General features: G+C 35.0%; 1 long non-coding RNA gene across 1 annotated transcript in view; it reads right to left on the reverse strand.

Annotated features, from left to right (window-relative positions):
• Positions 1-3,970: 3,970 nt before the first annotated feature.
• Positions 3,971-12,137, reverse strand: part of LOC125938705 (uncharacterized) — a 39,248-nt gene continuing 31,081 nt past the window's right edge. Inside the window, exons 2-3 of the long non-coding RNA XR_007462776.1 lie at positions 5,931-5,983; positions 3,971-4,067 (exon numbers count right to left, since the gene is read on the reverse strand). This is a non-coding gene — a long non-coding RNA (uncharacterized LOC125938705). The remainder of the gene's footprint in view (positions 4,068-5,930; positions 5,984-12,137) is intronic.

Genomic DNA, 12,137 nt, shown 5'->3' on the forward strand with positions numbered 1-12,137 from the left:
GCTGGAATGAACTTTTTAAACCAAATAATTACAAATGCACATTCACAAAATAAACCTTTACAGGGTCAGCTCATTTTTATCTACTTTGATAAATAATAATTGTGACAGCATTCAGTTTCTGTTTTAAAATGAAATAAGCATTTTATCATAAAATCTGTTAAAGCATAATTCTTAGTAAGTCAATAAAAACTAATTATAAGGGTCATAGAATATTGAGTAAACTTAATTAGTTCACTTCATATTTTCTATCTAGAAATTACACATAACATTTACAATAAAAAAATCATAACATTTTAATATTATAAATTATTACATTTGTGTCCTAGTTCAACAATAGCTCCTCCCTCCAATAAAATCTTTTCTAAGTAGAATAGGTTCTTTCCTTATTAAAACAAAGAGATGGCTAATTTGTTTCTGAATGTGGCAACAAGAGAAGAGAGCCTCTTAGGAGTTATTTTTTTCATCCTCCAAACATCTCTTTTACACTCCTTCCTTACTTCTGTCTTGAATTAAGTGATGTCTTGGGTTAAGACATTAAGGATGTTTATACAAAGTATGGAAAATATTTAAGAATGAGTAAGGCATGACAAGGCCTTACTAAAACAACTGATCAGTTGGGACTGATGTTGGCTGTTAGCCTACACAGCCATCTACCCCACACATACCAATACTGTCCCTAATGCATCTCCAATTTTAGGGGGGGGGGGAGGCAAGTGGACATTAACAAGGGATTCAAGGAACTGAGTGGCCTTCTTCCCTGGTATTGCCCCAATTGCTAATTTTGTGGAAGAAGATCTTTTGGCAGTGGTTTTGGGTCAGACAAATTCTAATAAAGGCTGCATGCCATTTTCCTTTTGGGGAGATTTCCCATGCATTGCTTTGGGTCCTTTTGTACAGGAATCAGGGCATTGTAAAAAGGCCCATACTCTTGTCTCTATTTGGTAATTGTTTGACCTGGTGCCTGGCACTTAAGAATAAGAAAATCAAGAAGAAGTAATAATGCAAGTAAAATTTTTATGGCCAAGTAACTTCTGCATATAAATATTTTGTAATTTCATTTTAACATGAAGATTCTCTTTCTGATATTGGACCATTCAATAATGGAGTGGAGTGCATTATGAGATAGTGAGATTTCTGTGTCATTTGTTGGTATTCCAGCAAACACTGGAATGTGTTTAGCAGTCTTCTGTGTTATAAAGATATCTGCCCTACTTTTTTGTACTAACAATCCCCCCCACAGAAAATTCAAAAGTCTATGACTTTTCAATACCTTATTTAAAACTTTGTTGTTCATACACATAACTTTGAATATTAATAAATTAAGTAATTTAACAGATGAGGAACCCATATCAAATACTTAAAATCATAATTGTATATGTATGTAAATAACTGTATTACTAATATATATATTTAAGTCAATGTATACTATTTTTACTCAATGCCAGTGATTGGAAATTAATTCAAGTGAATTAAATTATGTATAAACTATGAATTAAACATCTTTTGGAATAACTGACATGAATGAATACCAAACCACTAAAAATACTATCTTGAGTTAATGCCAATTAGTTATAAAATGCTAACAGGTTTTTAAATGCTTTTGTTCTACCATGATTTTTCAGTTTTTTTTTTTTTTTTTTTTTTTTTTAGTGTTTGTTTATTAGAGAGAGAGATGGAATGTGAGCAGGAGAGGGGCAGAGAGAGAGGGAGGCACAGCATCCAAAGCAAGTTCCATGGGGCGCCTGGGTGGCTCAGTCGGTTGAGCGTCCGACTTCGGCTCAGGTCATGATCTCACGTCCGTGAGTTCGAGCCCCGCGTCGGGCTCTGTTCTGACAGCTCGGAGCCTGGAGCCTGCTTCCGATTCTGTGTCTCCCTCTCTCTCTGACCCTCCCCCGTTCATGCTCTGTCTCTCTCTGTCTCAAAAATAAATAAACGTTAAAAAAAAAATTAAAAAATAAATAAATAAAAAATAAAAAAAACCAAAACAAAACAAAGCAAGTTCCAGACTCTGAGCTGTCAGCACAGAGGCCCAAAACAGGGCTTGAACTCACAAATTGTGAGATCATGATCTGAGCTGAAGTTGGATGCTTAACTGACTGAGCCACCAGGGTGCCCCTACGATGCTTTCTAAATAGCATGTCAACTATAATGCTTAAAATAGTAAACACTTGTTTAATATAAATTGTAATATTCATGTCAATTTCTACTAGATATTTAGGAAAGAGAGCCTTTAGATATGAATCACATGTTGGCCTTCTCGGAAGTTTCTCAGCATGTGAATCAAGTTACTTAAAATACATATGCCTATGACCAGATGCCTCTCAATGTTATCAATATTCTTTTGTGAAATATTTAAGAACTATTATAATAATATCATATGAAAACTGAAATGGATTAAAAACTCCTGAAATAGAGAGAGAGAAGGGGAAGGAAGGAGAGGGATACATATCTGCAAAAAGGAACTTAAAGGGTTCTAATCTCTCTGATTATAATAAATATATGTACTCTTGAATGTACTGATGTTTGTGGCATCAAATAAACAGTAAAGTTTAACATTTCCCAACTACAGCATATTATAAAGTTTCTATAAAAAGATAGTGTTTTTTTCTAACTACTCTAAGTATTTTTAAATCCCTAGATTTTATTGAAAATTAAAAAATATACTAACCACTTAGCATCACTGGAACAAAGGAATCTATTTGAAGGACTAGATAGAAAAAAATTTGAATTATCACTGTGTGAGTATCTATAGTGCTAAACTTGAAATCATTTTAGACTTTTGGAGGTGTGTTTGACTTTGCATAAGACGTGGATAATTTCTTTGACTTACTTGATTTAAATAAGACGAGATTACTACGTAATGCTGTAACTCAATCATTATGCAGTAATCCAGAGCGAAAGTGAAACGTTCAGAAACATTTTCACATATGTAATTTGTATAAACCATAAGGTTATGATTAAGAAATCTTAGGAATATGTATTACTGTGGCAAAAGCAGTAGTACCAGCCTTTTTATCTTCTTGCTATAGACAGGAATATCCTCAAGGTTAAAATGTTGCCTGCCTGTTATTTTATGAACCAAGAAAGTATTTCTGCTTTACAGGTATGGAATTTTCTAAAACCTCTTACAAGCCATAAGTAAATGTTAACAATATGCTACTTTACTCCAAACTCTCGTCACCAAAAGTACCTACATTAGGAGGATTTCAGACTAATTCTAGCATGCAGTTTTGCCCTAAGAAGATCTCAGTATGTAATGTACAGCCATTTTTTTGCTCCAAGTTCTTAATGAACTGAACACATTACAGGAGTATTTCTATTCTCTGTAGTGTGCACAGTTCAAATAAAGTTGCCCAACTTCCACAAAATATCTCACCTCATATCATCCATTGCACAGTTAAAATAAATTTTCCAGGGGCGCCTGAGTGGCTTAGTAGGTTAAGTGTCTGACTTTGGCTCAGGTCATGATTTCACATGGCTTGTGAGTTTGAGCTCCATGTCAGGCTCTGTGCTGACAGCTCAGAGCCTGGAGCCTGCTTTGGATTCTATGTCTTCCTCTCTCTGCCCCTCTCCCACTCATGCTCGCTCTCTCTCTCTCTCTCTCTCTCTCTCTTTCTCTCTCTCTCCTTCAAAAATAAACGTTAAAAAATTAAAAAATAACTAACTAAATAAAGTTTCCATCTAGCCTTTAATGAGAACTTAAATAAGTCCTTAAATAAAGACCCTTTCATTGGTTTTATACTTCCACAAATGTCATTCAGTTTAAATGACTGACTTATTTGCATAGCTTGTTGGAGGAATTGGTAAAACATTATTGCTGCATTTCTGATAGTTTCCTAATATTTTGCTACGTTTGTTTTATCCACATTACTTTGTCTCACATTACTTTCTTTTCTTATAGATGTTCAAAATCGTACTGACATGTTTTATTCAATAAACAAACACATTTTAAGCATTACCATATGAAAAACACTTTGTTAGATGTTATGAGAGACAAAAAGATACATCAATCCTGGTCCCAGACTTCACAGTCTGGGGGAAGTAGGTATATAAGTAATTCTTATGTCCTGAAAGAGAAAACAAAAATTTCCATGATGAAAGAATACAATGGGAAAAGGAGAGATTATTCCCAGTTGTGGAATTTTAGAGGAAAGCTAGTGTTTCCACAGGTGACAGAAATATTCTATGGAGAGGGAATTCCCATTATTGGCAAGCAGTATCCGTTTCACTGGGATTTCTGCTAACCATGGCCTAGTGAGGTATCTGGTGCAGTGTCTTCAATCCAAAATCAAAACAACACATTTCTAAGAGCACTTCATTTATTTTGGAAAACCATTTTTCTGAGTTTTCAATTTCTTTCTCTGTAAAGTACAGCTTTTCTAATCTATATTCATGAGAAGCTCTATAAGTTTGAGTAACAAATGGAATAATGTACAAAAAAGCACTTTGAAAATTACTATTCAAAATCGCAGGCTTTTTTTTGTCAAGCTCTTCATGTGTATTTAAGATATTGATATAGGTTTTTGAGTGAAAGTTCTTGAGAAATAGAAAATCTAAATGTATTGCTGATGCATCACTGCTCATTACAAGAGCATCCCAATTCTAAGGAGACATCAGAGAATTGAGACTTGAAAGTCAGAAAGGTATTTGCTGTCCTGTTTCAGGCCCCAGTTAGTTACAAAGAGACAAGGATGCCCCTTAGATTATTTATTATTTTTCCTTCCAAAAACTTAAGTTCTCCAAAAGAAAAAGGACTTAGAAAGCAATTGTTACCTATTTCCTCCCCAGCCTGTGCATGGGGTAAGAGATGAAGCTAAGAAATTTTGCCATTTGATGATAAAAATATAGTCAACTTACTTTTTTAATAGCCAACTTATTTTTAACAACACATTATTAAGCATGAGTTGAAAGAATATCTGTGTAAACAAATCAGAATCCACGGAGATTCAGGCTTTATGATGCTCAAGTCATTCTCTTGAACCATGTAACTACACTTCTAGCACTATATTTGATGTTCTCACTCCCAGAGCTCTTTAACTGCCCTAAATCACAATGTTCTACTTTTTAAGAGACAAATAATTTAAATTTCCCCTGTGGTTTCCTGTTAAAATCATAATTCTTCCCTAAAAATCGTAGACTATTCCAATGAGTTATTGGCGAAGTTACCACCTTGATGAATAAATGGATTCCAGATAAATGAAAAGAAAAAAAATCATCAATTTTTCATCAATATTTTATTGGCAAGCTCTTAAGAAGTAGTTTCCTACTATAAAAAAATGCACACTGACAGTAAATTTTGAAATTTCTAAAGGATAACCAAAATACAATAACAAATCACATTCAAAATGGAAACATGAACATTATAAATGTATTCAAATTCACATCTAGTAAATTTGTGAACTGAAAAATCTCAAGTCTTAAAAATAGTGAAGTATGACTGAACACAGGAAAGATCATTTGAGATTTTCTCTTTATTCATTCAAAGATGATCATATGATATACTCCCATTTTCCATAGAATCTATTGCAGTAGGCAAACTATTTAAATATTAACAAGTTTTCATCAAATATTAACTTTAAACACATTAGAGATCATTTAAATCTAAGGAATACAATAACTTAATACAGTTATGGTGGCATATAATTAGTGGCACTTTGTAATAAGCTATTTCACTTCACATTACATACTCTGAATGGGAACAGGTTTAGAAAGACATTAACAGAAAATGTGACAGAATTTGCCTGAAGACTATAAACTGATTGATGTTTTGGAACTTTCCTCAGACCTTACTGAATGATGTTCTCATTCAGGCAACACTAAATGTACTAAAATATTCAAATTCGGTTTTATAATTTTCAAGAAAGAAAAATGAAAGAAAGGTCAGCAACAATCGTGGCTTAGAATTTAGGTTAAAAGAAAATGTTACATACTTGTCAATGTTGTTTGTATGTCATCCTGAAGGAGACATATGTGGGCATATTCACTGAAAATAAATGAGCAACGATAAGTATTTCCTCTTAATATTATCTTCCACTTTACAATTTTGTAGAGTTCATTTGCAAGTTCTTTCACAAAAACAGAGGGCTTCAAATCAACTATTCTAGGAAGAAATACAGCCATATTTTTGTTGATACTTTAGAATGCAAGCACAGAAGACAAGATACCCTATTATAATCTCAAAGATATTTAACCTCATGTTAACAAAATTAAATAGGATTCATACATTTTATGTAGCCTTACTTTTAGAAAGCTTCATCTGTAATAATAAAGACCCCATCTCACTGCCAGAGCTTTGATTCTGCATTAATTAAATATTTATTTCCTCTTTTATTCTTAACCTAATTTCTAACCCAGAGCTTTAGTTTCATGTTTTTGCTTCTGTAAACTTTAAACCACTGCTGCTAATTACAATAGCAGGATATATATGCTGAATTATCCAAACCAACCTAAAACATTTGAGGTCCACCTGATTTTGTCTCATTATAGGTAGAAAATGGGTCAAAGCAAAAATTTCTTTGTAGGCATACAAACATTTGGTTCTTAATTTCACTGACACTGAGTTTCTGGGGAATGGATGTATTTTTCTCAGAATTGTCTTGGATATATGTACATGACTCGGACTTTGTGTCAACACAGTAAGAAAGAATTCTGGTTCACTGATCTTTTTTAACTGAGATACCTGCAAAGCTAAGTCATTATAATATTACAAGGCTGAACTTACTTCCTAACTAAATATGTTAAGCATTTCAAATGTAGTACCCGAATTTTCAAATTATTTAATGGAAAGTCAACAATACCCTGATGCAAGGCAATGTGTAATTAGCAAAAATGTTTCCAAGATATGCTTAACATTTCAAGTTTATGTTCATTAACGTATAAAAATATATATTCATCAACAGAATAAATATGAATTCAAAATCCTACAGGATTTATTTCCCCCATTGATCATGAACGAAAGCCATTAAAGGGTGAAGTGTATCTACATCAGTGAGTAGCTTTGTTCTTCACTTCTGGATAAGGATTTAGGTTGTCCTCTTTAGATTTTTCTCATGTCTATAACTCAGATGTCTCAATGGCTTCTTCCCATTTTTAAGTCAATAAATCACGTCAAATAATGTGCAATTATTTTTTCCCAAAATCTGACTACTAATATCCTTTCTTGGATGACAATTAGTTATATGTACTCTTTATTCTCATTAAGAAGAGCAATATCAGAGATCCAGTAGAAGTATTTACCTTGACATTCAAGTCAGTGTTAATTTCGGCATCTATGAACCCCAGCCCATAAAAACAAACTTCCTCTATCCTCCTAGGTAATGTACCCTCCGTGCCACGGCAATTTAAAGTTGCTGCTTTGCATGAACATTTAAGTATCCTCTAGACTACATAGCCAATTTTAAGATCTTTGGTGATAGACCATGCTAGCCTTGGGACCAATTGTTCCCAAACTCATCCCTCTTCCCATTTTCCATTCTTTATGAGAGGGGCTCACCTCTTCATCCATTTCCCAGGTACATTTCCCAGGACCACTGTCAGTTGGCTTCTAGCTGCATTGGACAGTGGAGACACTGGTGGGATTTTTAGAGTGTAGTGAGAACGGAAATGCCAGGTTATTTTCACCTTCATCTTTGTTGGGCAGTATTTTCTGTTTAAGCTTATATCTGGCCCACTGTGGTTCGAGCTTTGAAAGAATGATTCTGACTAGTACCAACATTTAGTCCTCCAGGTTAAGGGTGACAGTAACCTCCCACTTTTGCTAATCTCTGGGTTAGGTCATAATCACTTTTATGGCTTCCCCAAATCCACAACACCTTTGTAACTAATTCCCAGAATTAAATAACCTGTTACAGGGGCACCTGTATGGCTCAGTTGGTTGAGCATCTGACTTTGGCTCAGGTCACAATCTCACGGTTTGTGGGTTCGAGCCCCACATCTGTCTCTGTGCTGAACTCTTGCTCAGAGCCTGGAGCCTGCTTCAGATTCTCCTTCTCTCAGTCTCTCTCTGACCCTTTCCCGCTCGCACTCTGTCTCACTCTATCTCTAAAAAATAAATAAATGTAAAAAAAAAATTTCAAATACCCTGTTATAAACATTTTAGGTGGTTTCTTTCTTCCTGGTTAGACTTTGATATACCAATCCTATACATTGTTATAGTCATATAAAATGTTATGACATTGTTTTGATCCCATTTTATGTATCAGAATATTGATATTTGGAGACATTAATCAGATTTCTTAAGTCATAATTGATGATAGTTGGTAGTGGAAATTGAATTTGGATTCAGATTGGTCTGTCTCTTTAGCCAGTGCTTTTAAACACGGAACATATGTTTTGTTTGGTGCTCTGTATATCTACTAGACAAATATCTAAACTTTTCCTTACTGGATCAAAGTCTTTAATGATCATAATACACAGCTAAAAGGAGCTTATATTCCTTTACTTTGTGAGAGGGCCTTCTGAGTGACACAGTGTAACCATGTTTTCAAACGTAACAGGATGCTGTACTGTACATGGGAGCAGTGAGACCAGAGAGGACGCTGTGTGATAATCCAGGCGGGAGCTCTTGTTGGTCTGGCCCAGGGTGGCAATATTGGGGTGGTAATAAGTGTTCAGATTCTGGATATACTTTGAAAATAGAGCCATCAGTATTTTTGGATGGATTAAAAGTGATCTTAGAACGAACTATTGCCATCATTTGAGATGAAGATATGTACGGGAGGAACGTATCTACAGGAGTGCCATAGGTAGTTTTACATATGTGAAGTTATATTTGTAACAAGTGCATTATGTTATTATGAAAACTAGCTTTCCAGTGATAGAAATATGTCTATCATGTAAGCACCCACATGTATGATTGTAATCTAAGGAATTCAGAGAGAAGTTAACCCAATTTTGTAAACCACTGAGACCAAAATAACAACATTTTGAAAAAGTCACTTTCAAAAAAGGAGCAAATGATCAAGGATGCGCAAGTCATGGGTAAAGTTCCTAAAGGAAGAGTCAGTCCTGAGGTTTGGGCCTTCCTGAGTGGGGGACAGCCCCACCCCCCTCTTGCCTCGCAGACTCAAAAGCTTGACAAAACCTATGGTTCAATGCAAATGAGAGATTTACAGAGTTTATAATTAAGCATAACTTATTTTAGATACTCAGCCTAACTTGTGTGTACATGTCTATTTTCTGCTCATTGGCTGTTGATCTAGAAAGCAGATTTTTGCCATCTTTCTACCATTTGCCCCTTTGTTGTTTCAAGCCAAGTTCTCAAATAGACAGGCAATTCCTTAAATACTGAGGTAAGTTTGCCAAAGGGTTTAGTGTAAAAATGAGTTCATATATAGTACATGACAGTCTATAAAAATGAAACCAGAGCAAAAGAAAAAAAAATAGTATATAAGGAATACATTGCACACGGCAATCATAAATCCAAGTTTGGAACTTGTATTCTAGACACAGCATTGTTGCTCTATGTGTAACTAAAGCTTCAGTTTCATTATGGGTCCTTTCTTAGAGACTTCACTTTCTCAATTAAAGATTTCCTGTTTGTTGTAGTCCGCAGGAAACTATTTTTATAAGTTTCCTCCTTTTATTTTGATGTTTATGAGTGTGTCTAACAGTAATATTTTTATATCGTATTTGTACTTTGATATTTAAAGGTAAGCTTAGGCCTAGAAGCAGATAGTATCAAAATTTTGGAGAAAACTAGGTAAGTTTTTTTTTTCTGTTTAATGAATCTTTGTATGTAGAGTTCGGAACGGTGCATTCATTCACTAAAATAATTCTTTGCTTTTAGAAGTTTGAGAATTCAAAGTCATAAAATAAATTATATTTCCCTTTAAGGGACTTTACCTACATTCGTAGAACAAATAATAAATGCCACAAAAGGTAGAAATTATTTCCAGCTGTTTTTCCAGTGTGGGAAATAAAATTCATCTAGAGGGTGTTGATTTCCACTGGAAGGCCGGATGATGGGTAGAGAATTTCCTTAAACTATCATTTGGAAGACAGGCCTCAGGCATACTTCACTTAATGCATGGGCATTTAGTTCCCTTAAGACACCAAACTGGAACTTATATCTGCAAGTTGATGACTATTCATGTATCACCCATTGGTTGAGGTATACAGCAATGACAGTTTACTATTCAGACACTGTTATACACATTGTTTGCACTACAATTGCAAAGAAGTTAACAGTGTGAATCTCATATCCTATACAAAAATAGGAAAACACAGTAAAAATTAGTTATAGTAATACTTCTGGTAATGATCATGGTAATTTATCAAAGCCTAATAAATACTACTTTTCCTCAGTGAAATATACATATAATAAAAAAGTTAAAATATTTGCAGTTATCAAAAAAAGTAAAGGGAACAATCTGATACTACAAACCTCAAAAGATGATGACAAAGGAAAAAAAAAAAAAGATTAGAGCTTCATGGTATTGTTTCTAACTTCCTTCCAGGCCCCCTTGCTTAAAGACATAGTGTCTAAGAAATGTGGTTGGAATATAAAATGTGTCCCCAAAAGTTAGTTCAGAGAGGATACTGAACAGGTCTCAGAAGAAAGTCAAGGGGAAACTGAACAAAATGTATCAGCACAAGGAGAAAATCAGGGCAAAGTTCTCCAAGTATCATTCAAATAAAATGATGTATGAAATATACAAATACACCGTAGAATAAAAAAATTATAACTATTCAATCTAGAAAAAAAGGAAAGCCAAGGAATAAAAGGTATGATTGACTGCTACTGTTAGAATACGTGGGGTGTCTGGGTGGCTCAGTTGGTTAAGCATCCTATTTCCACTCATGTCATGATCTCGCGGTTTGTGAGTTCGAGCCCTGTGTTGGGCTCTGTACTGACAGCTCAGTGCCTGGAGCCTGCTTCGGATTCTGTGTCTTTCTCTCTGCCTCTCCCCTGCTTGCATTCTCTCTCTCTCTCTCTCTCTCTCTCTCTCTCTCTCTCTCAAAAATGAACAAACATTAAAAAGAAACTTTAGAATATGTGTCTTTCTTGCTTAAGGGAAACTCTCCGGCCCTGGGTATTTATGTTTTCCACTTTTGTCTGATAAGATGACAGTGACTACAGTGAGCTTGAAAGCTGTGTGTTGAAGACCCAGAGTCTCCATTAGCCCCAGTCCATGAATACCCATAGGGAGAGCCACCCACTAACCTGGAACATCCACCCAGAGCTGTTAGCTAAATGGGAAATAAAAAGTCTCTCTGGTTTGAGCACTTGTATTTTGGGGGTTTCTTTATTATTAAATCTAGTAGAGCCCTAAATGAGTCACATGAAAATTTTGATCTTGGTGTGAAGGAGAGCGTGGTGTACAGAACAGCTAAGTAAGAGCATGCAATCGGTTAAAAAACAAAAAGACACACAACATTAGAGTTTAAAAAAGAAAATAAGGGGTCTCAGGGTGGCTCAGTCAGTTAAGCATGAGACTCTTGGTTTCGGCGCAGGTCTGGATCTCACCCTTCATGAGACTGAGCCCCACATCGGGTTCTGCAATGAGAATGGAGCCTGCTTGAGACTCTTTCTCTCTCTCTATTTCTCTCTCTCTTCCTCTGCCCCTTCCCTACTCATACCCGCACACTCTATCTACAAAAAGGAGAAGGAGAAGGAGATGAAGAAAATGTGATTTTAAAGACTACAAAGCTAAACAAATAGGTAGAATGCCAAAAACAAAAAACAACAAAAAAAGGGGGGGACAGGAAGAAAAGGAAAAAGATGTGGAAAGATTCAGAAACTGAGGAACCGTACAGAAAAAAATTGAAAGGGAAATGCTGATGCAGAGATAGATCCTGAAATAATCACAATGCGAAAAGATAATAGTTGTACAATTCAGATATTCCTTTATCAAGATAGTTTATGTTCCTGAAACAAAGAACTCAACACATAGAATCAGAAATTATTCAATAATGCAGTTCAGGAAAAAAATGTCTGAAATGAAGGAAGAAATTATCTACAGGCCAAGTGATACACCACTTTCCAGGAAAAGCCTGATATGTACAGCTAACAATGACTTGTATCCTAATTATATTATTGAATACCCAGCATGAAGAAAGGATTTTTAGTCATCCTGGAAGATAAATAAAGACCCTTACAGGAAGAAAAAAATGACTTGAGACTTCCTTTCATAACA

Source organism: Panthera uncia (genome assembly GCF_023721935.1).
Source record: "Panthera uncia isolate 11264 chromosome B2 unlocalized genomic scaffold, Puncia_PCG_1.0 HiC_scaffold_24, whole genome shotgun sequence".
NCBI lineage: Eukaryota > Metazoa > Chordata > Mammalia > Carnivora > Felidae > Panthera > Panthera uncia.